Here is a 24,630-nt window from a genome sequence, read left to right on the forward strand (position 1 = left end):
ATGTTGATTCTTCCAATCCATGAACACAGAATGTCTTTCCATTTCTTTGTATCTTCTTTAATTTCTTTTAAGAATGTCTCATAGTTTTCAGTAGATAGATCTTTTACACCAACATATATTTTTTATGTTGATATACAAAAGTTATTTATTAGAAATACTTTTATTTCCTTTTTTATATTGCAATTTGAAATTATATGTGTAAATTGTTGATATTAGCTATGACTTTAACTTCAAAATGGCAAAAAATTCATTACATTTAATTTCAGGATGGTGAAGAATGCATTACTAAATATTTCTAATAACAAATAGACATACAGGTAAGTTTTAAAATTGTTTAGGTAGTAATTTAAATGAGGCATTTGGACAAAATGGAACCAAAGATTCTATACTAAAACACACTATTATATATAATTATAAGCTGAAATAAGATTGAAAAAACTTTAAAAGAATGGGAATGAAGGAAAACATATAGTAAACCATTTACAATCAGGACCAAAGTTATGTATTTGGGCTGGAACAAAACTGAGAGGCCAGTTTGAATTCCTGATTAAAATCTGAATTTTATGTGTGTGTTTAATATGCATATTGTGTTGCTGTTTCAATGATCATTTTCATTAACAATATTAATCCAATCAAGAAAGACATAATATGCTACTGAGGTTTAAAAGTACAAGTCAGAGGTACAAGGCAGAGACTGAGTGGACTATGGGTCACGTGTCCCCTTCTGCAGCCATGAGAATGTACCTCACCTCCTACGGCAGAGTGTGTAATTGACAGAGGCCCTCAGTGGGCCTGCTCTGAAACTCATCAAGGCATTTTCAGAGGCCGTGCTTCCCGGGCTGCTTGTGGTCTCTGACAGCACAGCAGGCCGGTTTCTGGCACACACAGGACTCTCCTGATGGGCGACTGTACCTTGGACTCCCTGACTGTTTGTTAAAGCTTCTTCTAACTGAAAGGCGATCTGGATGCTTTCATCCAGGTGCTTTTGTGTCTCCTTCACATGAGGTTAGGCTTGTATTAGGTCTTGGTTTCTCTCCCAGCCTCCACTGGCTCCCTCCCGTTTCTTCACACACACATTTTTCTTAACAAAATTCCTATGTTTCGTCTCATCTTGGATCACTTCTAGAAGGATCTCGACTGATATTTCCCCTATTTCAATGAAATTCAGCAGATTAAAATTCTCATAAAAGTCTAACACAAATAAGATTTTTTTCAGTATTTTTTATTTCTTTGACCTTTAAAGTAATTATTTCAGGTGGTAAATTTAAGTCTTTGTTCATTGTCCAAAGGAATTCCTGAGATAGCAGATATCACTCATGATGGCCTGTGTCAGCTCAGCATAGTAGATTCTATCTTATGCCTTTTCTAAAAATAGGGGGCAATGCCTTTTTTGGTTAACTACTAAGACCATTACCACCATTTAGTACATGCACTGCAGTTTACCCTGTTTAAGTTACATTGAAGGTATTAGGAGGTTTCTTTGATGATTGCTCTGCAATAGATGATTGGGCTACAAGACGTCATTATTTTCCTTAAAGCAATGCAGGTTAGCACTGTCTCTGATGGGATACTAGGAGCCACCAATGTGGATTTAGTTAGAAACAAAAGCATGGAAAAGGTAGATTTATTTACAAATAAAAATAATTTCTCTTCAGCTGGGAAATTAAAACAATTTTCATTTTATTAATCTGCTTAGAGTTCTCAGGAGAATTTCAGACCTATTTAAGAAATCAAATCCCCTGTTCTAATAATTTTTTTCATGATTTACAGTTATATTTTCCCCAATTGTCAGTGGAATATCCTCATTTTTTTCTTTTTTTCAGATTAATACATGTATCAAAAATACAGTGATGATTCTAAGTGAGAGGGTAAATGGGTATTTGAGACCATGCAAAATTAGGACAGTCCTTAGAGATTCACTAGGTTCAAGAAAGAAAATGACCATTGATCAGAAAGAATTCATGAAGTCAGTTTTACTTCTGTAGTAATCTAAAGTCAACTCCTCAATTTATTGTCAGGGAATACAAAACAGCAAACTCAGAAATCTACTATATGGTGTAAAAGAGAAAATGGCTTTACTTCCTAACACTTAGCAGCTGACCACTGAAACTTCTCTAAGCATTGAGAGACAGTTACAGGGAGTAAGACTGTTTCAGGTCCACGTGTCAACACTGTAGTTATGTTATGCTGGAGTAATTGATTTATTGAGTATTTTTCATATTAATAGCATATTGATTATGATGAGCAGATTCCTAACTGAGCCTATAAAATTGTTCATTAAAGACTATGCATTTTAAAAATGAAAGATTATGCGGTTCTGTAATTTGAAGGATGCTACCCATTACCTGTTGCTCTTTATGCCTCTTCAAGTCCAGGTTCATAGTACTGTCATAACACAAGTGCAGCACCAGCACCTGAGAGTCATGCCCCTTTACACTTTGCCCCCTGGGGACCCGGCTTGCCTCACCCTCGTCCTAGCCCTACTGTCTTCCTCTCTGTTATGACATTATTTGGCAGGATCAACTTCCTCAAGGATGGTTTACCCTACAGCAATGCATCTCAGTTCCTTGGCTTGGCAAACGCCTCTTCTTTCCATTCACTTGTTTTTATGGTCACACCATAGATCTTATTACTACCAAAGACTACAGCGCTTCTAAAACATAGATGTCAGCCATCCCATTTTTTAAATTAACTCTACTAATTTTACAGCTCCCTCTCCCTAGTATCTTCACTGGATGAATTCTTAAGCCTAACTGAGAAATTTCATGTTACTGTTACTGTCCTCATCATGCAGTCTCTCATGTGCTCATTTTTCTTGACCATGTTTAGAGCCTCTTACTAAAATCATTCCCTTGCATACATCTATATTTCCCCATCATGTAAATGTATCAAACCCTGTATCCTGGTTAAACCCAGGTCTTCTGTTCCACACCTGTAACTAACAGATGGATATATTGAAAAAACCAACCAACCGATCAACCAACCAACCAGGCAGCCAACCAACAGAAAACCCAGTGGACTGGTTTCATTTTTCACAGATTCCAGGCTTTCCCACACCTCTGTCCAGTTGTTCACCTACATATCCCTTGTCAAATTTTCTCTTATGCTTCAGCTTCTATTTGACTGTGTCTCCTTCTTCTCAACCTTCAACACTCATTTCTTATTCTTCACTCTCAGCTAATAAAGCAATCAGAACACAAACCTCATCTTAATTTATTACCCTCTAATTTATTAATTCTCCTATGTCTGTTGTGCTCATATTCTCAGTCTTCCAACATGATGGATGAACTACCTCAGAATCTAGTTAAGACCAATCTCTGTTGGATCCCCATATGCTTACCTTACGAATTTTACTCCTGAATTATCCCCTCTCTGTTGTGCCTCATCAATTTCTCCTTTTTACTGACTCAATCCCAGTAGCATACCAATACGTCATAATAATTCTGACCTTAACAATCACAGAAACCTGTCCATGACATCTGCATCCAGCTGTTTCATATTTCTCTCCTTCCTTTTAGTACAGAACTTGAAAAGTTTTGTATTTGTACCAATTTTCTATGTGTACTCAGTTCCGGGACACAGAATGGGTATTATGAAATAAGGGATTGATTATAGGAATTTTGGAGCAGGAATCTGGAAAATAAGGCTACAAAATGGGGAGTCAGAGGATCATAGAGAAATCACAAATCACTCTCTTGGAACATTGGTGTGGGTGGACAAGTCAGACTTCTGGAAATCCAGGCACGTCCAGCTATCAGAGTGGGGCCATGGAGCAGAGCTAACAGAGAAGTCTGAAGAAGATCGCTGCCTCTGGAGCTAAGGCTGGGCCTGGGATTGCTGTTGGCCAGCAGGCCTGGCAGTCGGGAAGAAGAGCTACCAGAGAATGAGAGGGGAGTGAGGGCAAGCTGGTACAGGTTGCCAGATTCTGTGTTTGTCTCTCGCTACATCTAACTCTGACAACTCTCAGAGAGTAACGGCTACTGCTGCATTCTGCATGCACATTTCTCTGTTGTCCAACGCTCATCCAGAACCATACAGAAAATGGGTTTTGGAAAAACATAGTTCCAGCATACTCAGATCACTACAGTACAGAAGCACCACAACATTCATTGTACCAACTTGTGTGGCTTTAATTCATTCATTTCAAGATTTCACCCCCGTCAGTACTTGTAAAATTTACCTGTGCACTCATATCACTAAATTCAATGATAATTTCTCAAACATTGTATTAATGAACCTTCAGATATATTTGATGCAGCTCTTGAAATAATTGCTTCTCTTGTTTCAGAGACATACAGTCTCCTATGTTTCTCCTTTCCTCATGGGCTAGAACTTTCCATTTTCCTTTGTGGGCTCCTTTTCCTCTTCCTGACCTCTCTATGTGAGAGTACCCTAGAGCTTGCTTAGTCCTCACCTTCCTGTCTACCTGCTATCACTACAGATGGTCTGACCAATCTCCATTATTTGAATATCATGTATAGCTTGGTGACACCCATATTTATATTATTACCCCGAACCTCTCCCATAAACTCCCGATTTGTATGTATAGTTTCCTACTTGACCCCCTAACCCAGTGTCAAGAGGCATCTTAAACATAACATGTCCAACAAAGAATTCTTTATCACCTTCCTTAAATTTGATATTCCCCAAAATGTTCCCCATGATTAAAGGACACCATTATTTATCCAGTTGTGAAGACCAAAAGTTTCCAAGTCATGCTTAGATCCTCTCCTCCCCTTACTTTCTATATCCAGTCCTTCCAGCTTTACTTTAAAAATATTCCCCTTAATTTGATAATTTCTTGCTACTTCTCTCCTACTGCCCTACTGTATATGCCACAGTGTATATACCCAGTACCCGATCCATGTAACAGCCTCCCGGGATGTTTTCTTCTTTGCACTCTTGCCCTTTATGGTCTTTTTTTCTTAGAGAGTCAGAATATACTTTCAAAAATGTAGATGGATTCCCATTCACTGTGGGTTCCCATCACACTTACTCCACTTGCAAGAGTACGTACTCTAACATAATCTGCCATTTTCCTACCTTTTACAGGGACAGGGTTTCCACTACTCTCTCCTTCGCATTCTTGGCCCTCGCCATCCTGAGCTACTTGTTGCTCCTCAAACATATCAAGGTCATGATTACATTTTGGTTTCGATCCCTTTTGAACTTTTATACTCTTGCTGAATCCATGCTTCTTGAAACTTTTTCTTTCTTTGGATCCTGGGATGCCATTTCTTCTAGTTGCCACCTATTTTTTTGGCCACTCTTTGAAAGTTTCTTCTGATCCTTTAGGTATGTCTGTCATGGGCCAAGTATAGAAGATGCATGCTGGAGATGGGTCTATCTAGAACAAGGTAGACCCTTTCTTAGTCCTGGAGACATTACTTTGATAAGATCAGGTTGGATTGTGTGAGGAAAGGCACAAAAATAAAAGAGCTTTAAGAGCTATTTTAATATCATAAATGCTCTCTCCCATTTATATTGGTTTCGCTGAGACTAGTTAGGGTGGAAATAATACAGTGTCAACTGGGCTCTAGAAATCATGAGAAATTGTATGTGACCTACTAAATTTCTATTCCAGAATTATTCATGATGGATAGAATATGGTCCAAGAAATGTACCTTAGGGCTTTTATGCTCTTCTTATCTACATCAGTGTCCCATGTGCCTGGCAAGTTCTCTTCTTGTCCTTTCTCAATAACAGTTATCGTCACTACTGCAAGCTTTCAAGGGCTGTACAATTTGGTAAAATAGTTCAACATAAATATTGCAGACAGAATGATGGTTAAGTTATTTACATTAACCCAACCAGGGAAAAGTCTTAAATGTTGTCATATAATTTCAGGGCTTAGCATCACGGAAGCGTAGCAGCAAGGAGGGAATGTTGTGAAGATTTCATTTACATGATTGATAGACGTGGTAAACAAATTTTTTTATCATAGAAATTTGTGAGTCTAATGTTGATTCTTTTTATTATTATTATTATTTTCTTTTATTTAGGTTCCCAGCACCAAGAGGATTATGGCATTTGGCTAGTTTATGGAAATGAACTTGACTTTACAATTAGAAAAGCGGAATCTCTCTATATTAGCAGTAGTCTTGGCCCTTAGATACTCAGGTATAAATGAGATTAATTTGTTTTCAGAGAACACTGGTAAATACTGTTTCTCATAAAGAAAGCTAATATGTTTTAAAAGATGAACTACGACTCATATGCTTTGGGAAGATGGTTTCAAGTCTTACAAGTTCATTCAATAGACTCTATCATAATGTGAGCTGTCAGCAATTATATTCCAAGTACAGTAGAGTTCTTATCTCTGAAAGTACATGTGCTGCAGCGTTTTCCCAGCCACTGTGATAGCAGAGGCAGCAAAGTCTCTTACAAACTCTCCACTCATTCAGGAAAGAATGGTGTACATATTGGCTTCCTAAACTCAAGTTGTTTCTGCATCAGATTACCTCTTTGCAAATGAGTAGCATTTTTTTTCTGCTGTGGTCTTGTGGTCTAATATTAATACATTTTCACAATGGAAACCCGGTGGATTTTAGATCATTTTCCTAGGTTTGTATCCCAAGGGATATCTAACCTATGTTGCTTGTTTTAATTAAATTACCACATTTTCCATATGATTAAATGCCAGAATAATGAAGACTTATGGGACTAAATTTTAATGCACCATACATTAAGAGGAGCAATGAAGGGACACATATGATTTTACTTTAAGTAAAACCTTTCAGTAGCAAATATTTCACCTCTTGCCTTTTTTTTTTCTGGAGCAAATGAGAGTTTTAGCACTGCAGAGCACCAGCCAATGGAGCCTCCTGCAGTGGCCCTCAGTGAAAGGGAAAGCGCATCTTTGAGATTTTTTTTCAGACCTTGGAATATGAAAGGAGATTCTGGGTATGGGCCAATGTTTTTGGAGTAACAATATTGGCTGACTCCTATTCCTATTGGAATAGGACCACTTACCATTTTTTTTCTCCCCACATGTCAGATATACTTTACATCAGCTATGTATACCTATCAACCCATCAATATTGATAGTCATGGGGTATCTAATAGGAAAATTGTGTACAACCACTTGAAATTTCAACGCAGAAGAGTTTGTACAATCCTTTTCCCTTTTTTGGTATCATCATGATAGCCTCAATGTCAAAAATAATTAGGCAAAACAGGAAAAGAATATATCTTGATTTTTACTTCAGAAATATTCCCTAAACTATGCTTATTAAACTAAACATAAACCCTCTGAAACTAGTAAACGTTGTGCATACTTTTGCCAGAAGTTATTACATTTAGTTACCTCTGAGATCAGTTAGGTATTTTGTTTTTTATTTCACTGTTACATGATAATTCTAATCTAACATTATATATTTTGTTACCATAACCTAAATTCAATTGAGTAGGCTATGGGAAGGACTGTAAACAGATTGGCAGAGTGTTGTTTCCTTAGGCTGCACTTAGAAAGAAAAAAAGAAATTCTAGCATCTTTGAAGAGTTCTATCTATGTTTTTGTTGTTGTTGCTTGTTTATTTTACTTTAGAATTTTCTGAGGAGAAAGCAGAAAAAGAAAAAAAATCAGGAAAATACTTTTTGAATTTTGTTGGTAACTGAGAGCATAGAATAGAGAAACAATGTAGATTTGGGGGTGTTCAAATCATGGTTGCTAGCTGTATAGGTTGGGCATCAGTTTTTTCATCTGTATAATGTGGTTATCAGTTTGTACCTTAATGGATTATTCTGATTAAATGAAATGCTGCTTTTCAAGGATCCTGTAAGTGCCATGTAGTAAATGCTCAATAAATGTGAGGTCCTCTTTCCTTCCTCTCTCCATCTGGAAAACCTACCCTATGTGAGTGAAAGAAAAAGAAAATAAAATTCTTTTTTCCCTCTCCCCTTTTATAGCCATAAAGTATTTAAGGAAAATACTGCACTAGATTCTGAGATGGATAAAACACATGCATTTGGTTTATTAACTTTCTAGTTAAGAGATTTATTCCCTAGCTCGTTTAAATATTTTGAGAAACATACTGTTACATTTAAACATGAAATCTGTCTCCCCTACACTTCATGAAGCTTTTCCAGTTTCCTGTCTTCAAGTTAGGAAATGATGAGGTTGAAAGCATTCTGGCCTCAAGACACCGACATTTCTGAGCCGACCACGAAAGTTCATTCAACTTCTCATAAATGCCTCAAGACCTTCAAATGCAAAACATTTGGGCAATAGACTTAGTCAAGGGACATGATACCAGCCTCCTTCGTTGTGCCATTTATCAGACCTGGATTTGTAGAATACAAAGTTTCAGAGCTTGCCTTTTCTTCTCAGATGCTGCATACCATTCGGAGTATCTCATTTCCTGATGTTTGTATTCCTTTTTGCCCGTCATTCACTCCTTACTCTACCCAGCTTCATATCGTCATAGCTGTTTGGCCTGTGGTTTTTCTCCTCCTTTAAGACATTTTCAGAATTTAGATTTGTGGAAAGGAAATATAAGGTCGGACTCATTTAAGGGAACTTCAATTTATATTTTTGACAAATATTTGCCCAAAATAATATCAGTGGAGTACCATTATCTTAGTGTGTCTCTGGTTGGTAATAGTCTCAGCCTTGACCTCTCAGTATAAATAAATAGGATCTCATAGTTTGTAACCATGGAGAAGGCAAGAGTTTACAAACATTTATACACAGTTATAAAGCTTCCCTGGAGGAAAATGGATGCAACTGAAGGGAAGATAAATTATCTTTAAAGATGTTTCTCAGATTGGATTGTTCTTAATAAATAACTTCGTTCTACACATTTTTTTTTTTCTTGGAGCCAAATTCTGCCTTTGGTGTGTTGGCCTGTTCTGTTTGCACACAGAGGGAGGTCCACATGGGAGAGCATGTGGTTGCATCAACTTTAAAGAATTTAGAACAAGTGGGAACATGTATTGTTGCTGTGAAGCTTTCTTCATTTCAATCAATGAGTAGTTATTGAGCTCCTACTATGTGATCACCACTGGGTAGGAGCTTATTAGGGAATCGGACACGAGGAAAAATTGGGCAGTGACACAGAATAGCGGATTTCAAGGTACCAAATGACAACACATCACGGTAGAGCAGTGGTGCTCACCTGGGGTGATTTGCCCGCTAGAGGCAGTTGGCAAATGTGTAGAGACTGTTTTGATTGTCACCGCTGGTAGGCGGCGGGGGCTCCCAGCATTTCGTGGGGGCAGCCTTCGTAGGATGTTTAGTAGCATTATACACGGCACATTAGAGCCCCACAACAAAGGATCATTGCCAAGGTTGAAAAACCTTGCTGTAGAAACATCCATCAGGTGGAAAAGGCCTTCATTTTGCAAAATTCTGCCAGAATAGGATAATATAAATAACCCTCAAAAATGCTTTTCTTTTCTTTGAAGAAGCTGGAAGTTATCTGTTATATCCTGTTCCTCAGGAGTTGAAGTGGCTTCTAGTCCTTAGCCGGGCACCAGAGTGGTACTTCTTGTGGCTTCTGAGTGCCAGCATTTTTCTGGAAAAAATGTTTCTTGAGTTTTGGCTTAACCTTTCCTTCCCGTGGGCTCAGATAGGAGTCCATGAGACTTAGTGAGGTAAACAATATCCATGACACATAAAATTCTGTCTTTTCCCAAAGTTTTCTCTACTCATTCCAAAACCACCACCTAAATTCTCTCCCAGCAGGTGTCTCCATCAATCCATCAGACCTGCCAAGACATGCTTGAATGCTACCAGAGGATAGAGTTAAGGCTAAAGCTGGGATCGCGGCTGCTTACTTCTATGCTTTGTAATCAAAAAGAGAACACGTAGAATGAGAGAGAAGGAGTGGGACATGGAGGGTTGGGGAAGAGAGAGAGAAGAGGGAAGGCAGAAGGCAGGCAAAAGGGATGGCACTTTTGGCATCAATTTATAACTGTTCTAATGCCCCAGGTACTTGGGAAGGACTTGGGATTGGCCATGTTGCCTTTCAGCTTTCTTTCACTTCCCTAATCTTCATGGAAGTTCAGGGGTCTTCTTACATTCTCCCAGAGTCTCTGCATCTCTCTAGCTGAGCATTGATAACCCCCTTCCCTCACAAGCTGAAGCAGCAGGAGGGTGAGCCCTGTGGAAGCTCCCTGTTCCTAGGACAGTGCCTACTGCACGACACAAACCCTTGTGGAATGAACAAAGCCAACACCCACGAAAGTGCTCAGGCAAACTTCAAACAAGGAGAATGCGCATGAAGTTTTCCATTTTCCGGATTTGCGAGGGTTCCAGTTCTGCCTGACACTTTTTCTGGGTGGACATCACACACAATCACAGTTCTGATTCATTTTCTCTCCATCTCCATCTTGCAATCTCTCATTCTAAGTCTGTTTCCAAAATTAGTGGGTCTATTTTTATTGATTGTGTGTTTTACCTCTTCATTGAATTGTTGGGTCCAGCATGATAGAGACCGTCTCCTATTTTCGGTTTTTATATCCACTAAGTAACTCATCTCCACTAAAACACATGAAAATGTCTGGAGTGGCTGTATGTCAAATCTCTCCCTACTTCAGTTGTCTCATGTACTGAATGGTGAGTATCACTAAGAAGGATGTTCTTTCTTATTCACATAGGAAATGTTTTCTTGCTATTGAATCCTGGCTTCTCATGGCTAGGATATGTGAGGTGGCAGTTACATTTGAGTTTATTCATAAAAAAATCTATTCTTTGAAATAATTATACTATAGAGTTCAAAAAATAACTTTTTGGTATAAATCCTCAAATAATGCCTAAGTAAATGTATTATGAAAGATGAGAACAGCTGGGGTTCAATCTTTGCCTCCTAGTGCAGACTGCAATGAACTAATGATCTTTTTCATTATTTTGAGTAGAAAGACAGAGAAAAATGAAAATGAGGAAAGCTGACAATAAATTAGAAGTTTTAGTGGGAGGGGCAAGAACAATATTTTAATGGGAAGTGAAAGAACAATGGGTTAAAACTCAGAAATAAGTTAGATGTGAGGGGCATAAGGGGATATGCAAAAAGTGAGTGACCATGGAGACTAAATGGCAGGAGGCATAAAGCCTTCAAGATGCATTTGTGTAAAGAAGCTTAGGTTTCCGTTTGTTTTTGACTTTTTAACAGAAAGATGAGTAGTAGGCTCAAAATAGATACATTAAAGGGCAATTATCTCAAGCCTTTAGTTTCATGGCTACTCTGATGGAGAAATGATTTCATGTAGAGAAAGAAATGTTGTTTTTCGTATCAGCCTTGTAATGCTGAGTCATATTTGTTTAGGCAAGATCTAATTTTTCTCAAATACAGTGGAAAATCCTAAGTGTGGGGTTTTTAAATCTGTTGTTCATGTTCTCATTTTATGATAGGCTTAGTTATCATTAAGTAAACTTAGCGATGACTGATCTCTCTCTCTGTCTCTCTGTCTCTCTGTGTCTCTCTCTGTCTTTCTCTCTCTCTCTCTCTCTCTCTCTCTCTCTCTCTCTCTATATATATATATATATATATATATATATATATATATATATATATATATATATATGCAAGATTTATCATTATTATATCATGGTTTTTAGGGTGAACATACATCACCTGATTTCAAAAAAAATTTAAAAGCACGCACACTGCTTTCCTATGGCGCACGTTAGCTCTTGAATTATGCATTGGTAGACACACTCTCATTTCTACTGCAGGATTGGGAACTGTGAGTTATATGCCACATACTTACACAGCTTGTGAGGAGCAGATGGAGAGTGGGACGGACTCGGTGGGCAGCACGCTGAGCTGGGACGGACTGGGGTTGCTGCCGTGGAAATGACGAGCACCGTCCAGCACATGTCCCCTCTGCTCTCACTGCCTCGCTGAGTGGTGCCAGTGCAGTGAAGGGTGCTGAGAACGAAATGCCAGCTTTGTGAATCAGGAAACAGAGAAGATACCCAGCTTTGGGGGGTTAACTACTGTCTACGATAAAGCAGAACAAAGGTGGTTGCTGCTCTGCCTGTACTGAAATTATGAACAAGAGAGACATTTGGCATCAATTCAGCAGTTGATAGCACCCTCAAAATACAAGGAAACTCCAAGTCCTGGTTATTTAGATAAGGGCCTCATTGGAGAAGAGCTGAATGAAAATATTCAGTATCCATTTGGTCTTCTTCATCCACTACTCTGTACTGAAGGAAGAGAAATATTGATCCTCACGTTTCACTAGTGCTGCATGATTAGGAGAGTGAGTCTTTTTGTCTCAAACTGTTTTGGATGAAGCTCTCTCTAAAAGGATAAATTCTGATTGTGGAATCGTGTCTAGTGTTCACATGAAAGAAGATGGGATAGGCCAAAGTATCATCATTAAATACGGTGCACGTAACATACTGGCTCATGTTAATTAGTCTGTAAGTAAAAAGCAAGGACTCCAAGTGACTGTGGGAAAGTGACTTGGTGATTTGCTATTGCTGGTCAGTCTCACAAAAGGAGAATTGTCTGTTGTGAGAAAGGAGAGAATGGGAAATCAAAGAATCTGTTAGAATTTGGATATGTGGTAGTAAGAGAGATGAATACGGGGAAATTGAAAACCTATTGGGATTGATTTCCTGGAAAATATAATTTGAATTTATCTTTGGAATTCCACAGGAGTCTGATGGTGTTTTCACATGTAAATTCTTCTTTCTTTCCTATGTATTCACATTATTCAGGTGAACAAATTTAAAAACTGGTGAAAAAGGAGAGAATCAACATTTCAGATGCCAGGATTAATTTTCAATACAGCACACAAAAGTAGGGCGCAGAGCAGAATCACAGGAAATTGTGAGCTTACTCTGCAAATTCTCTACTCCCTCGATTTTTCTAGGTGCCGCTGCTTCCTTGGTGTGGACACATGTGGAAGTCATAGTTACAAAATAGACATTGAAATTATCCTAACAAACGCAACCATACTAATGGTATAGTCTGCTTTCTAGCAAAAGCTTAAATAAGAAGATGGTAGACTCGAATCTCCACACTAAGGATCTGCCAGAGACAACATTTAAGTTAATTGCACAGGTTTTATTTTTTAGCACAGTTAATATCCATTCAATGGCTGATGCCCAAAATTTAAAGAAAGAAGTAGAGCACAATTTTGTTTGAGCAAATACGAATATGTTACTATGAAACAAAGGGCAAAGTACTTTACTCTGTCAATTACATTTATTCTACAGCATGCTTTATGCTCCAAACAGCTTGAAAATAATTGAGTTGCTGAATTCTTCATTAGGTCAAATTATTTATTTCCTACCCTTGCTCCCTACCTTCTTCTCGCCTTTCCTCCCTTCTCCTTTTTTTTTTTTTTTTTCCCTTTCTTCTTTCCATATTTATTAAGCAGCTCACCAATTCCAGGCATTTGGGTAGGTGCAGTGACATAATGGTTGTTAAGGCTATAATCATTTTTACCCCTATGGCTGTAACACTGATTGAACAATTTTCAGCATATCAGATAGAAACCCCTGACATTTTTAAATTTTAACATTATGAGATAAGGTTCTGTTTCACTTGGGGAGAAATCAAGTACCATGTTTCCCTGAAAATAAGACCTAACCAGAAAATAAGCCCTAGCATGATTTTTCAGGATGACACCCCCTGAACATAAGCACTAATGCGTCTTTCGGAGCAAAAATTAATATAAGACCCAGTCTTATTTTCGGGGAAACATGGTATGTGAATACAGGAAGGGAATTCAGGCACAAGTTCCCTCCTTATTTTAACATCTCAAGGATACTTAAGTTTTTTTGGCTATAACTGAAGAAGCCGGAATATTGATTGCAGTTCAGCCAGTTACAGGGATGGAGTCAAGGAACTGGGAGAGACTATTAGAAAATATTAGTTCCATTCCTCGACAATCATGAAATGTGTAACCTGCTGGAGTAGCTGGTTGAGACAAGGGTGGAATAGTTGTGTGGCTGGTATCCAGCCCACTTTTGTCTTTTCTAGATGAGCATAATGTAGCTGGTGTTCCACTAGAAATTGTTGGTCTGATGGGACTCTCTCCTTGGCTTACAGATTCATTCACCACTGGCAAAGAACTGTGAAGAAGCTAGAAAATTGTCATTATGACTATGAATGAACAAGTCAGTGCCTTTCAATCAATTACACTGAATTCTTTCCTTTTATATGTTCTATAACTATTAGAAGAAACTTTTCTTTTAAATCAAATAAAATAGTATGGCAGTCTTGGGTGTAATTTCATAAAAACATTTCTTTTTTTTAAAGGAGAATTTGTTTGCTGGGGTCATATTGTAAGCTAGAGGACCAAACAAACGGAATATAAATGATTGAGTTTGCTTTTGAAATCTGTGGAATTCCTGTATTCAAGATACAGTGTCTCTATTCTGTGACTGGTTTTTGTGGCTACCCATTCAGAGGGGCTGTGGGATAATAGGCAGGTTGTTAGGTGATGATTTGGAAAAGCACATCCTGGCTCTTCCACACATTCACCACGAGACCGTAGAGGTCCAAGTCTCTAAGGCTTTGAGTCCGTTTGCTCATCTTTCTTAACTTCTTTATAGATTGTGAGATACAAAAGAGATAATATATATGAAAGTATCTTGACAATTGTGAAACATCATAAATGTGTACGGTGTTATTTTGGTGTAAAAACAAACTATATTCCTGGCTTATTTTTAAATGTACTGATGTATTTCAAAGTGAATCATAAATACAAAGTTCAGAATTTCCTATTCGTAATGGAAATGCAGATACATAGTATGAGAATCCTGAAACTGGTGTTAACAAATACATCTTTCTTCATGATTATAGATCCTTCCCGATATAATGAATCCATAGTTGAAATCAGAGTTCTGCATAGATAAGAGCTTGATCTCACTTCTACGATAACACGGAGCCCTGGGGGAGAGGGTACAAAGGTTAACATGACCTGTCATTTAGAACTCAAAATCTAGTGGGGGTCAGCAGCATAAGCAAATAATTTGATATAAACAAAGCAAGTGCAAGTTTCAGAGCTAGCACAAAAGAGAGTAAGATAATAAAATACACATTTTAAATAAACATTTTCCTTAAACTTTCTCTAATTAAATAATTATTTGAACAGTACTAAAATGAAATGACTTAGAACCTATCAAAGAGTATGTACCATGTTTAATGGCAGAATGCACACTTAGTATTGAGAATAGAACCCAATGGGCCGAATTCAATGATCTAATAGAGCGTGTCTCAGACATTGCTATGTTCTGGTAATAATGATCAACAATTTCAACCACACAGAATGTTTGAGATGGATGAGAATAGAAGAAAATGCCTTTTGTTTTTAAACTATTTTACCACTTTTGTGTGAAGACTCTTAACATTTCTTTGCAAAATACCCCTAATTGCGTCTCCCTTTCCCTTCCACCCTCACATCTGTCCTTCTTTCCTCGCAATCTTCAGATCCCAAACATTTCTTATTGTCCTTAAAAGTGAAAACAAAGAAAGTTTTTATGTCTCTTTAGCCTAGACTCTGCACTTCTTTTTATATAAGTCTGGACATGTTTAATGGATAAAGAATCACGATTTTTGTCAACAGGCATAACACAGACTCTTCATCTAAAAAAAAGCAACAACAAACATCTCAACTTGATAACAAGTAATTAAAAACACAACCAACACCACACTCGAGAAGGGGTTGATCTCTGTCCTTGTGAGTTACTGTGGCTTCTCTTTAGGAGACAATAAAAAATTTATGGATGGACTGTCCAGCTTTTAAAGAGATCTGCCTTTAGTTATAAAGGTTTTCTGATACCATGTTTAAGGAACCAGATGTACACTGCAGAAAGAATAAAGTGGCAGTTGTGAGTGTGCTTGAGTGGTGATAAATGACATAAATGTTCTGCTCTTGGCCCCTGTCTATTCTCAGGAACAAAATTGAACTGAAGTGGATCAATATAGTCTGGTTCTTTCTTGCTATACAGTGTGTGTGTGTGTGTGTGTGTGTGTGTGTGTGTGTGTGTGTGTGTATTGGGGGAGGGCAGTTTAGACAATGGGACAATCTAAGGGCTAAAATGAGCCTTTTGAGTCCTGCCCTGTGAAGTTTGTACCAGTTTGGGTGGCTGTGAGGGAGGTTGAGGGTGACTCCTTACTCTGTGGACATTTTCTCCAAGTACGGCAGAGTGGGCAGTTGGGGCTGTCTGAGCGAGGGTTGCACTGTCCTGGAGTTCATGGACATGTGCATAGTCACGTGGACTGGAGTCTTGCATATTTGTGTCTTTCTAGCCTAGGGTTATGGGAACAACGGGGACATAAGCACATATTCTTGCTCGGGCAAGTAGGATGGCTCCCAGTAGAGAAGGGCTACAAGTCTTTTTGTTAAGCTGCAATCAGAGAGAAGAATTATTTATAGATTGAACCTTCAAGGGCAAACAGAGCAGGAAGGGAGCTTCAGAAATCAGGCTTAGTCTCAGAACTAGAGGGAGAAAAGTGAATGCACTAACTAGTTAGGCAAACTGGAGTATCTAACGATGTCTAAATATTTTTTATTTGTTTTTAATAAAAATAAAAACAATATGTTTATTAATAAATTGACATCCTGGTATTGAAAAAAGAAATCAGTCTTAGTCTGTGCTATCATGGCTGGCTTAAAGACGTGACTTTCTGAAAGACACATATTGATTTTGAAAGTGAAAGAGATTGACTTAAGCAGGGAGAAGTTATCCAAGCCATGACACAGTTTTCTCTGTGATCCATAATTAGAAGAATAGGTTCAAGATTATCTTAAAAGAATAAATAGAATTAACATAGCAGCACCAAAAATAATGCTCTTTATTGAGAATTTTCATTCTCAGCAACTGAAAATACTTTGACATCTATTCCCTCCTTCATCTTTATAAAAGACAAAGGACAAAGTTGAGGCGATTTGGGGAAAAATAGTTTAGATTAATGGAAGAGGTGGGAAATCACCTAAATCTAGGTTGATCTGGAATAAGATGGGCCTAGCCCAAATTAATAGGGAGCAAGCTTTCTTTGGATTACTTTTGTCCTTCCCATAGTTTTCTTTGCGCTTTCAATGTTTCTCCCTCCAAGGCAACCAGCCTTCTCCTGCAGTCTCTTAGATGGCCAGCGAATTCTCATGTGGTTCCTTAACGGCCGACACACTATGTTTAAGAACTTTATAACTTCTCCTTTCCCTGGTGTCATTGTTCCCATTTCTCTGAAACTCGGTGTTTGACTGCGTGAATAAGGTAAAACTTTCTTCCAAATAGTGCCTTCTTATGCAAGAAACATGAGTCCAGTGAAATTTTAAGTACTCTGCTGTATTATGCTCTGTGTATAATGGACTTGAGCTACATTATGGCAACAAATCTACTGATATATATATTAAATCATACTTCAGCTTACTCTGGTTTAATTGTTCAGACGGTAACAATTGGCTTCAAATGAAGTGTTTTTTGAATTCTGTATAACTCTCATAGTATGTGTGGGCCTGGTACATTTCTTCAGGTGAGCTGATGAGAAATGAGAAATGTAGAAGCACACATTTTACTGCTGTAGGACCACCTTAACCATCTGTATCACATTGTACTGATCAAGTGATTGGTTCCATTCATTATCGAATGAGGTGGCCTTATAAACAATGAATTTGTCAGTTTTGGAATAGTTTGTTAATTCCTGTTAACGTTTCGTCAGTTTACTGCTTAAAACCATTTTCAGCAACAATATCAGAAAAGGTGTACTATGCAAGTCATTCAGTTTTTCTTCGTGTTTGTCTCTGTGGTATTGGACGATGCCAATGATATAAGGTTCTGATATAATATGAGGGTTTCTAGTACCCAGATTATTCTTATCAAGCCCATTTAAAAGAATAGATGATATGTCTATATCATACCTGTTGATGCTTGTTTGAACATATTTTTGGTACACAGAATCTGTGCTTTGTTGGGTACTGATTTATGTGGTTGCATTAAGAAAAGGAGGTTGTTCAGGGCTTAAATGCTCCTGTGGGTTTATTATGCATAAAATCCTGAGATTTAAACATTTTACTGAAGTGGTTCCATGATCATTCAGAGCAAGTTATTCTTGGCTGCCTAAAAAGAAAGTAAAACACATTCTTGGTCTTATTTCTGTCTTTTATTCCCACCTGATGTCATCCTCACATCGTGCAATATCCTCAAACTGGGAGGTTACAACTAATTCCAAACAAACTTTATTGGGGACTTTCCTTCCTGCAGACATTTCCTAACACAGAATATACTGTAAACATTCTCAGAACTCCCAGACAAGTGACCATCCTAATGTTTGGCCCTCCCTGCAAGCCCTCGGCCTTGGTTTACTACACATGATTGTCAGTCAGAAACCTGCGTTTCCCCCACAGAACATTGCATGGCAGACTGAAAGACTTCCATTAAAGGAGATTCAAACAGATGAACGCTGATATACTGGGGAAATAAACAGAAGGAAAAATGGCACATTTTCTGGGAGGCAGTCGAAAGCAGTTGGGTTGCTAGGCAGGAAGAAAGCATATAAACAATTTTAGATCCCAAATTCTATTTGAATATCTGAATGAATCCAGTTGAATTTATGGCAAAAGTGTAAAATAAAAGAAGAAAAATTTAAAAGGAGGAAAGGAATTACTGATGCGTGTCAACCTCCCTCCCTCCAAGTTTCTCTTTCTTTTGTTTTCCAAGTTTTCATTCTCCTAAATCAAACTATATAATCGTTTCAAATAGTTTGCATTTGAGATTTGTTTTTGGTCTTTGTGAGTAGCTATAAATTACATAAAAACAAGCTGCAGTTGCATTTTCAACTATCCAATAAGGATTTAATTTAATTTAATAGGACAGTTATCAAATGTTAATTAAATACTGATAGATTATGAGAAACATATTTACTCTGGTTTACCAACAAGGTACAAAAATATGTTTTGAATCTAAGTTTGGCATTTATCTGGTTTGCAGATTCTTCTGTACAGAGATATAGTTCTTCAGAGTTAGTATGTTTACTTTACTGAGCTTAAATTGTACGTGACAGTTAAAGTATTTGTATTTGCTATCAAGGTTTATAGTTGTGTTGCTGAGATGTACATAGATATGCTTTAGATTAGTGAACATTGAATCTTCCAGCATCAATTATATATTTAAAAAATCAACTGACCTTTTTTATAGCTACATTTGTGTTTTTGGAATTTGACTGTCTCTAACAGGTAGTTATAAAATGCTGCCTAATAAAATTCTCCTCTTTTATCATTTTTCAATATACTACTTATTAATAAATGATATATTTTAAGAATGTTTTCTTCAAATCAGCACTTGTCATCTGTAAGAGTGATTGTATTCTCTCTAATTGAGCTCATTTTCCCTCACCATAGTTATGAATACACTTGATTGAATTCACCTTTTTTTCATTGGAGCCAATATTCCTCTTCATCTCTCTTTTTTTTGTGTGTGTGTGATTATAACCTTCTTTTTTCTGTCTCCTCTTCTATCATTTTATCCCTAAAGCCTCCCCTAAGGACTTAAACTCTGGCTTTTCACCAAAGTACATTGTCTGGAGTCAGAGATCTTAAGAGTGCTGAGTTAACTTATCTGCTGAGTTTCTAGGCACTTTATAAAGACTACACAGTAAAACAATGGGAGCCAGTAAAAGTAGAGAGTTGAGGAATGATCTGAGAAATGTGGCCAATATGCACGGCAAATCTGGATCATTTCATCTCTAATTTCCCCCCTCAATAACAGGATTATGTGGGTCTTGACACTTGCATTAAATTTCCACTTCTTTGTGCATTCAGAGATGCAACCCAAGGCAAGAGGTGACTTTGGGTTTTGTTTTTATTAAAGTGAAATATCTGAAATCCTTGACACAGGCGCTCTCATTGTACTTTAAAAAAGGTAGAATGACTTGTGTGCTTAGGAAGAGAACACAAGGTGGCAGGGCCACAGCAGAAATAGTGTTGCTATTGTCAGAATCTACCCACAGGGTAGGTCAGAGACACAAACTGCTTTAAGTTCTACATTTTTTTCATTCAAATTTCACATAATGTATTATTTTCTTTACCAATAACAGATCACGAATCCCACTAAGTCACCATAGATCTTGGTTAAGTTGAAATGCAGAAGGACAGGAAGCAGATACAATTAAAATTGTAAATTATTTGGTTGAAGTGTACCGCATTATTTTTCTTAGATTTTTATGACACAAACATTAGTTTAATTTTTTTAAAAAACTTTACAAATAATTCTGTAGCATAAAATATTTTCCATTATCTAGATAATGTGAACATTCCTCATCTCTATTACATTTCAGAGTGTTTTGTTTCTTTGGGAATTCTTGGCATTTTCAGTAAGTAATGAGACAGGGCAAAAGTCAATGAATTTATCTCTGTATTCAGCCAAGGGAAATATAGAGCAATGATAGATATTTCACACTTTTGTTGGTACTAATCTGGGATATTCTGGAAAAATGGAAAGTGTTTGTGCTAGTTAAGGTACCAGAACTTATGTAAAATGTAAATACAACAATTTCAGTAGCTTAACACAATGGAAGTTTAATTCTTGCTAGTGAAAATTCCCAAACAGACATTCCTGAGTGACAGGCAGCTTTTGTGAAAGTATTGATTCAGTAACCCAGTTTCCCTGTATCTGTTGGTTTGGTAATCTTCAACACCTGACTTCTAAAATTATCACAGAAGGGGGAAGAGCATGGGGATTGCAAATGTTAGGTTGTAAGGGCAAAGCCTGGAAGTAGTGTTATCACCCTTGCTCACGTTCCATTGGCTGCAACTCAGCCGTGTGGCCACATCTCACAGGTTGCTACTCTCTGGTTCAGGGAACACTGCAGTCCCCGGGTAAAACATCTTCCTCTTCCTGGAATCCTCAGCTGTGCTCTAAAGGCCTGTCAACTGATTGCATCAGGTCCATCCAGATTATCTAGGATAATCTCCTTACATAAAGTCAACTGATTATGCACATTAATCACATCTACCAAATACCTGTGTAACAATGCCTAGATTAGTGTTAATTGGATAACTGCCGATTGTTGTCTAGACAGGTTGACACACACACACACAAATTAACCATCACAATTTTTATATACGTGTGTACATAATTATAGTATTTTATTATTAATATTTCTCAAAATTGCTTTTCATTTCTTTGTCTTTTGACAGTATGACTATACAAACACATTTCCAGATGTACTGTATTTTAGAAGGCAAAACATTTTCTTCTCATTTATGTATTTAACTAGGAAATAAATAGAATGCAGTGTGACATAAGTAGGATAAGCCCTAGTTTTGAAGTACAGTAGGTTTGTGTTTGAAACCTTGTTCCAGTATTTACTAGTGATTCAATCACCTTGGACAGTGTTATTCAGTTTCTTTGAGGACAGCTTCTTATCCTGTTGTACAAGTTAATAATGACTGTATCTGTATGTAACATACTGTAACAGTCCTTTGTTCAGGGTAGCTGCTCAATAAATGATAGACATTATTAAATGAGATATGAGATAGCCCACTGGTGGGGTTGGACTCACTCCTAGAATGCTGGCCAGACTCGGAAGCCAGGGAATTCCTGTAACAATGTCTCCCTACCTTGGGGTGGAAGTAGCCGGGTGCACCATTCCTGTGAGAGTGATCCTTTACTAGAAGCATGGTGACCGGAGGCGAAGCAGTGCTCAGGGCCAGTGCCAATGTCATGGGGAGTGGTTTCTAAGGCCGTAAAATTCCTGCCTCAAATCTAGGTCTTTGCCATAAAAATGTTAGCTGCTCTCCAGTAACTCCTGAAGAAGAATATGAATGTCAGAATTTTGTTCATTGCATTCATTTTTTAAATTCAGCAAATATTAATATTTATTGAGTTTCTATTGACTTCTTGACATTGTTCTGGATGAGTGTAACAGAAACATTTTGAGATTTGTGGAGATGTCAACTTTAGAGGATAGTTTACAGATTGGAATGATAAGGCTGGTAATTAAGTATTTTAATCAATAATGTCCCTGGTCAGTGAGGGATTGTCTTCTGTCACAATAAAGGCTGCTGTAATAGATTGGGTTTTATTGATGTTAAAAACTCTTTTTTTATGCTGAGCAAGAGATACTTTATTTAATCATTGTAACTAGTCTTAGAGGACCCTCAGAGTAACCTCTATATGCAACCTCTGACCTGGCCTACAACATTGTCCATTATTTTCACTATCTTTATAATCAATACAATTTGCTATGACCAAATTAACCACACGGTAATCAAAACTTTTTATTACAGTGATGAAAACAAAGTACTGAACTTCTGTCTATGTTTCATTATGTTATGACAAAGCCTGTTTATATTTGCATATATACACAAATAATTTTTCATAAAATTACATTTATATTTACACATACAAAAATATTATTTCATATACTTACAGATTTTATGGTTGAAACCCAAAAGGTTTTAGTCTATTTTAATGAAGTTTTCTCAGAAAAATTATCTACATATTGAACTTGCACCGGAATCTCAAATACATATTTCGGCAAGATATGCGTATATGAAGACAGTGATGATATACCTCAAGTAGATCAATCAACGATGTATATTCATTGTATAATAATATTCGTAAACCTCAATGAAGTGTTTTCAATAATTAATTTTACTTTAATTAATGTAAATATCTCAATAAATTTAATTTAAATGCCTATTTAAGACAAAGTGTTGTGACGACAATCTGGCTGCAACATCTTTCACCCCATTGATCGCCAGGGTTGGTTGGGCTTATCTGGCTGGCTGGGCGGGTGTCCATTCCTCCCTCACTGCTCCACGTGCATCCCTCCTGGAGCTGCGGGCTCTTCGGAGGAGAGGACCACTCTTTGGTCAAGGTACATGAGTAGCTGTGCTCCCCTGCTAGTAGAACCTCCAAAGAAGCTCTCAGGTCCAAAAACTCTTCTCACTTGAGCATGCTACATTTTTTTCTTAAAACGTCCTGTGAATCCATAAACTTTTCTATATGCTATTCATGTAATCTATTTATTTTCTTATTGGAAAAATACTTTTAAAAACCCCCAGTCAATCTGGTTTCTATTTCCTACACATGACCTTTGATTAAAAAAACAATTTCTTGGGGCCAAATTCTAGAAATTTAGGTCCTAAGAAACATCTGAATATGAGCAGTGTATGAAAGTGGCCATTACTTGACTGGAGAATCATCTGAGTAGTGATAGATTTCATACATGCAACAAATTGAAAGTGACTCTTTTTGCTTTCCGTTTGTTGGGGATAATTAATGTAGTGTATGAGTTCAGTATTGCATTCTCCAAGGTTGGGAAGTACTTTATGATAATCAGTGACTGTCTAAGGCCATCTACCAACAGTGTGGAGGTGGGCAGAACACCACTTCCCCAAAGGTGTATGTCTGGCAAACTCTGCTTTGCAATGTTAATAATAATGTGTAATTGTGTGTGCTAGAGGAAAAGTTATTTGAGTACATATACTATTAAATGTTTCAATACAAAGTTTTGTGTTATAGATATGTATCATTTCTTATTTTCCCACTTAAGTGTCACATACTGTTTAATGAAATCTAAATTAATTTTCAAAAAGGCATAACTTATCAGCAAATGCATTTTTAGATGAATTTCATGTTTGGTTTAGGGACTGAATGTGTATTAAATGTCAACTAGAACATGAAACTATATATTTTTTTAGTATTAAAAACAAGCCAAAAGAGCAATAATCCTGTAAAGTATTGCACTGGTGTATTTTTATAATTTTGTTGATTCTGAATGAAGATTATACGTACACTGCAAGAGTGGATACATCTTTTTTCCTAATAAAGGAAAAACAATATATTTTCCCTTTTCATATTTTTTTTTTCACATTCTAGAGACTTCTAGATGTACTACATAAAAATATTGATCAGATATATGCAAGTTATAAATAAACTGAAGATACAATTTTTGGCTATTTTGGTGCTTTTATAGTAAAGAAAGCTGAGATTTACAGATGTTTACACTGTAGAAGGTCAATGTATGAACCTGACATTTGTGTATAAATCTCAAAGGTGTCTGTCTGTGTGTGTATATGTCATAGAAAGATGTGACAGCTTGATGTCTCCTTTCCTTTCCTTTCCTTTCCTTTCCTTTCCTTTCCTTTCCTTTCCTTTCCTTTCCTTTCCTTTCCTTTCCTTTCCTTTCCTTTCCTTTCCTTTCCTTTCCTTTCCTTTCCTTTCCTTTCCTTTCCTTTCCTTTCCTTTCCTTTCCTTTCCTTTCCTTTCCTTTCCTTTCCTTTCCTTTCCTTTCCTTTCCTTTCCTTTCCTTTCCTTTCCTTTCCTTTCCTTTCCTTTCCTTTCCTTTCCTTTCCTTTCCTTTCCTTTCCTTTCCTTTCCTTTCCTTTCCTTTCCTTTCCTTCTTTTCTCTTGGAACAATTAATTTTTTTAAAAGAACAGCTGATAGAAATATTTATGACTTTTAATACTTATATCAGCTTCATTTCTTTCACAAAATTATAAGTGGTATCCACTTTGGATTTTAGTGATTGTTTCACCAAATTGGCTTTTGAGCAATGGTAACAATGTGATTTTATTTAAAGAAAGCAATAACGGAAAGCAGATATGAGGAGTGACCTTTGGACTTGGTCTAGTAAGTTCATCGCAACTCTGTGATGGAAGCACATCTGTACTAGAATTGCCATTTACTGCGGCTTCTTCCTGACCCATTGTAGCTGTGC

General features: G+C 37.2%; 1 long non-coding RNA gene across 2 annotated transcripts in view; it reads left to right on the forward strand.

Moving 5' to 3' along the window:
- LOC148755297 (uncharacterized) overlaps positions 1-24,630 on the forward strand; it is a 568,457-nt gene that overhangs the window by 81,194 nt on the left and 462,633 nt on the right. The window lies entirely within an intron of this gene.

Source organism: Rhinolophus sinicus, chromosome 15 (genome assembly GCF_057876585.1).
Source record: "Rhinolophus sinicus isolate RSI-liver-muscle chromosome 15, RSI-T2T, whole genome shotgun sequence".
Classification (NCBI taxonomy): domain Eukaryota; kingdom Metazoa; phylum Chordata; class Mammalia; order Chiroptera; family Rhinolophidae; genus Rhinolophus; species Rhinolophus sinicus.